Genomic DNA, 6,000 nt, shown 5'->3' with positions numbered 1-6,000 from the left:
ATTCTTGCAAATCGCCTAAAAGTTATCTTGCCTACTCTCCTAGACCCGGATCAAACTGGTTTTGTGTACCAGCGTACCCCGGTAACCAACTTAAGACGTGTGCTACATGTTATTAACTATTACTGAGAACGGGGGCAGAACCGTCCTGGAGGAGACAATTCGGAGGCATTTCTCCTTTCCCTAGATGCAGAGAAGGCCTTCGACCGTGTCGAATGGCCTTATCTATTTGATGTCCTGAATCACTTTAACTTCCGAGGCTCGTATATGGAGGTATTGAGGAAACTCTACTCAACCCCTACAGCTCATATCCTGGTTAACGGCTGCTTCTCCTCGAGCTTCTCCCTAGGGAGGGGCACTAGACAGGGGTGCCCCCTGTCTCCTCTGATCTTCGATCTGGCCCTGGAACCCCTGGCAGTGACCCTGCGAAAAAAAATTCCGGGAATAAACTTGGGGAAACGAGTACTTCATCTTGCACTGTACGCAGACGACATGTTGTTATTTGTGGATTCCCCTAAGTCATCTATACCTAAGATCCTTGAGACACTGGAATTATTCGGCCGATTCTCGGGATATAAGGTAAACAACACTAAGTCCGAGATCTTGTGGCTACACAAACACACATCGGACACTACCCGGTACCCCTTTGTTGAGGTAACTGACTCCCTTACATATTTAGGTATTAACCTACATAAGAATCCGCATAAAATATATGACCTCAACATCACCCGACAGTGCAATTCGATATGCTCTCGTTTGACAAGCTGGCATAACCTTCCGCTCAGTCTCACGGGACGGGTAAACTTATTTAAAATGTCACTATTACCTAGGCTCCTGTACCCACTGCTTGTTTTGCCCTTCTTGATGACTAATGGAGAGATGAGGAGGCTCAATAGAGCTCTGAACTGCTTCATATGGAAAGGGAAAAAACCCAGAATTGCAGCCAATAAACTGCATGCCTCATTTCTTAATGGTGGCTTGGGTTTGCCACATATCCAATATTATAACTGGGCTGCTTTAATAAGACTAGTACTGGATTGGCAGCTGGGTACGGCACACTTCTATGATAAGCAACTGGAGGAGGCGGTAATTGAGCGCTGTGGCCTGGCATACCTCCCATATTGCCAACCAGGGGATATACCCCAACACATAAAGAACAACGTTTTGTATAGAGATCCGCTTGCGGCCTGGTCTAAGGCGCACAAGGCACTGGGCCAACTGTGCCCTTCACCTAAGTATATACCTATCAGGGGCAACATTAAATTCCCAGGAGGAGATGAATATGCTCCATTTGCAATATGGGACGAGAGGGGACTGCGGAGGCTCGGGGATGCTTTAGACCCGTTGTCGCACACCGTTAGAACATTTCAGGACCTAAAAGCGTCCTACAACCTTCCAAATCAACACTTTTATGCCTATCTGCAACTCAGGCATTATATTGGAGCCATAATGGACGCCAACCCAGGATTCTGGAATCAGGCCCCATTTGCAATTCCCCAAACTGCCTTCAAACTGGGGAACTTTTCTATGTCAGGGATATATCAGGAAATTCTTCGGCCATATAGTGCTAAGGCCCAGATAGGATTATTGGAAAAACTAAAATTGGACACTACTGCAGAGATATCCATTCAGGACGTCAAAGATAGTCTCCTGAAAACCAAATCAGCAACTTTGGCACTGCCATTGCGGGAGGCGCAAATTAGATTGATTAACAGAGAATATATCACCCCTAGTAGAAGGGCGAAATGGAACCCCCATCTCCCAAACCAATGCATAAAATGTCAGTTCCCCAATCCCTCTTTAGTCCATTACTTTTTTGACTGCCCCTTACTTAAGAAATTCTGGGGATGCCTGCAATACTGGCTTAAGGTAATCATGAGTCTTGTCATCTCATTCAATCCCACCAATATATATCTGTTCACATCGACTGGTATAGATAGTAAGAAACAGCCTCTACTGACTTTGTGTACACTACTTGCAAGACATTGTATTCTTACTCTATGGTGTTCTCGCTCAGCACCTTCATTGACACAGTTTAAGAGGGTTCTCTTTAGGCACATGTTTATTGAGAGACAAGACGCTTGCTGGGACACTAAACATAGACTACAACCTTTTCTGAGGAAATGGAGACATCTTATAGAAAAGCTACCACCAGGACAGCAAAAACAAATTCTTAAACCCTTTGCACAGCATGAGATAGTGTTGGAGGGCATTCTGCGGGGAGAATGGGCCGCTTTAACCACCGAGGAGACCCCCCAGAACAGAACTGATGGGTCTGAGATGATTCTGATTGAATCTTTCTTTTAATTGCACCTGGGAGGTCCCCCTCCTCCTCTTCACACCACACCCCCCCCTTCCCCCCCCCCCTTTTCTCCTCTTTTCCTTCTTCCCCTTTTTTTTTTTTTTTTTCTCTTCCTTCTCTCCCACTTACACATTTTTATTACGCCATAGGGCTGGACATGTGAGGGTCAACATGAGGGTATCCTACTTAGATAACAAGGCAATTAGTTTTAATTGTTGTTAGATGTATTAGAAATGTTAAGTTGTTGTTGTTTTTTTTAAGTTTAAAAAAGAAAAAAGATATTGAGGGATACGTGCAATCATCCACTGGAAACCAATACCTGCTTTTCCTTGTAAACAACGAATGGTTCTACAGTGCGGCTGTGTCATACCCTTCTATGTGGGCTTAACTAGTCGGAAAACCTCCTTACACTGTCCATATGTATACTGTTAACTTTCTGGCTAATAAGTATGTAATCTTTTTATATGAATGCTGAGACGGTTGTATTTGTGGTACCTGTACTCATTTGTTGTATCCTCAATAATAAAAACGAATTTAAAAAAAAAAAAAAAAAAAAAAAAAAAAAAACGGACCAATGTGCTCATGTTGGTGTGAGGTTATGGGGTGATATTTGCTTTGGTACAATTATTTATTTCACATAAACTCAGGGCAAAACCATCTAGATGTGAGATATCTGCATGTAAATATCCATATAGACAATCCAATTCTATATGTGATATCTTCTCATCATTCAATTAAAGGAACACTCTAGTTAAAAATAAACGTTCATGATTTAGATAGAGCATGTCATTTTAAACAGCTTTCCAATTTACTTTAATAATCAAAATTTGTATTGTTCTCTTGGTATTCTTAGATGAAAACTTAACCTAGGTAGGCTCATATGCTAATTTCTAAGCCCTTGAAGGCCGCCTCTTATCTGAATGCATTTTACAGCTTTTCACAGCTAGAGGGGGTTAGTTCATGTATGCCATATAGATTATATTGTGCTCACGCCTGTGGAGTTACTTATGAGAGGGCACTAATTGGCTAAAATGCAAGTCTGTCAAAAGAACTGAAATAAGGTTTAGCTACAAGGTAATCAGTGGTAAAATGTGTATTAATATAACTGTGATGGTTATGCAAAACTGGAAATGGATAATAAAGGGATTAGCTATCTTTTAAAAAAATAAATATTCTGAAGAAAATGTCCCTTTAATTTCTGTTCTCTTGATATCCTCTGTTAAGCTAGGTAGGCTGACAGTAGCTCAGGAGCGTGCACAAGTCATTTGTACTCTATCGGGGATATCTATCAAGCCCTCAACTTTGTTGAATTAGACGGCACCAATACACTCGCCTTACATCGCGGCCGCAGACCTGAATACGCTTTTCATATTTATAAAAAAAGCCGGCAAAAAGACACGCACCAAGTACGGTGCGATGAGCATCGGACTGTTGTTAACTAGCAGTCATTGATCTCGCGTCTATTCAGCTTTTTACCAACTTTATTTATACCCTGTCACTAAACGCCACCACTATACTAAAATGTTTAACCCCTATCCCACCGCTCCCGGACCCCACCGCCACATAAATAAAGTTATTAACCCCTAAACCTCTGGCCTCCCACATCACTACCACTAACTAAACCTATTAACCCCAAAACCGCCAGCCCCCCACATCGCCATAAACTTTATTAAGCTATTAACCCCTAAACCTAACAAGCCGCTAACTTTAAATTAAAATTACCACATCCCTATCTTATAATAAATTTAAACTTACCTGTAGAATTAAAAAAATATATTTTTAAACTATTAATTAACCTACCCTAACTATTATCCTACAATTAAATAAAACTAGCAATTAAATAAACTAAAATACATATTAAAAAACCCTAACCCTACTCAAATTATTTAAATATACTATTTAACCCCTTAACGACCGACGACGTATGCCATACGTCCTCAAAAAAAAAGCACTTAACGACCGAGGACGTATGGCATACGTCGTCGGTTTAACAGAGCACTGGAAGCGATCGAAATCGCTTCCAGCTGCTCTAACAGTATTGCAGGCTTGCCTTGAGGTCTAGGCATCCTGCAATACTGTTCCCGAGTGCCGGGACCGGATTGATCACTCCCCCACGAGTGATCACTTCCGGTTTCGCTCCACGTGGAGCCCGGCAGTGTTTCAGAGCATCGGAAGCGATCGGACACGCTTCCGATGCTCTGCTTGTTTGCTAAGTGCCTCGGTGGGTCGAGGCACTTAGTTAGTTATAAATTAAAATAAAAATTAAAAAAAAAAAAAAACGAATAAAAAAAAAAAAAAGCCCTAAATAGCCCCCCCCCCTCCCCCTTCACTAGGCATCCAAGATGGCGATGCCCAGTGCATCATGGGGCCTCTGGGGGTGTCCCTAGCCTGCATCATCATAGGGGCAAGCTAGGGTCACCCAATCTGAGCCTCCCACCCTAAAAAAAAAAATAATAATAAAATACCCCATTTGTCTGATCATGTCAATATTTGTAAATATTGACTATGATCAGTGTGGATCTCCCTCCCTCTCCTCACTTGCCATTTTGTTGGAGAGAGAGAGATACCTGTATTTAGCAGAGAGAGAGATTTATTTCTTTTATTTGTTAAAAAATATAGAACCAAAGGCTCTTTTCAGAGCCATTAACCCCTAGCTTGCCAGTGATCACTATATATCACTGGCAGTAACATAGGTGCACTTTTTTTTTGCTGCATTTTGCTGTCTGTGCGTTTTTTTAGGTGTTAATTTTGTTGTTGTAATTTTTAAAAAACCCAAAGGCTCTTTTCAGAAACATTTAGTTAATTTAATTTAATTTTCAGAGCCATTAACCCCTAGCTTGCCAGTGATCGCTATATATCACTGGCAGTAGCAAAGGTGCACTTTTTTTTTTGCTGCATTTTGCTGTCTGTGCATTTTTTTAGGGGTTAATTTTGTTGTTGTAATTTTTTAAAAACCCAAAGGCTCTTTTCAGAAACATTTAGTTAATTTAATTTAATTTTCAGAGCCATTAACCCCTAGCTTGCCAGTGATCGCTATATATCACTGGCAGTAGCAAAGGTGCACTTTTTTTTTTGCTGCATTTTGCTGTCTGTGCATTTTTTTAGGGGTTAATTTTGTTGTTGTAATTTTTTAAAAACCCAAAGGCTCTTTTCAGAAACATTTAGTTAATTTAATTTAATTTTCAGAGCCATTAACCCCTAGCTTGCCAGTGATCGCTATATATCACTGGCAGTAGCAAAGGTGCACTTTTTTTTTTGCTGCATTTTGCTGTCTGTGCATTTTTTTAGGGGTTAATTTTGTTGTTGTAATTTTTTAAAAACCCAAAGGCTCTTTTCAGAAACATTTAGTTAATTTAATTTAATTTTCAGAGCCATTAACCCCTAGCTTGCCAGTGATCGCTATATATCACTGGCAGTAGCAAAGGTGCACTTTTTTTTTTTGCTGCATTTTGCTGTCTGTGCATTTTTTTAGGGGTTAATTTTGTTGTTGTAATTTTTTAAAAACCCAAAGGCTCTTTTCAGAAACATTTAGTTAATTTAATTTAATTTTCAGAGCCATTAACCCCTAGCTTGCCAGTGATCGCTATAAATCACTGGCAGTAGCATAGCTGTACTTTTTTGCTAGTTAATTTAGTTAATTAATTTAGTTAATTTAATTTAATTTTCAGAGCCATTAACCTCTAGCTTGCCAGTGATCGCTA

The sequence above is a fragment of the Bombina bombina genome, chromosome 9 (assembly GCF_027579735.1).
Source record: "Bombina bombina isolate aBomBom1 chromosome 9, aBomBom1.pri, whole genome shotgun sequence".
Lineage (NCBI taxonomy): Eukaryota > Metazoa > Chordata > Amphibia > Anura > Bombinatoridae > Bombina > Bombina bombina.
Note: the sequence above shows the minus strand (reverse complement) of the source record.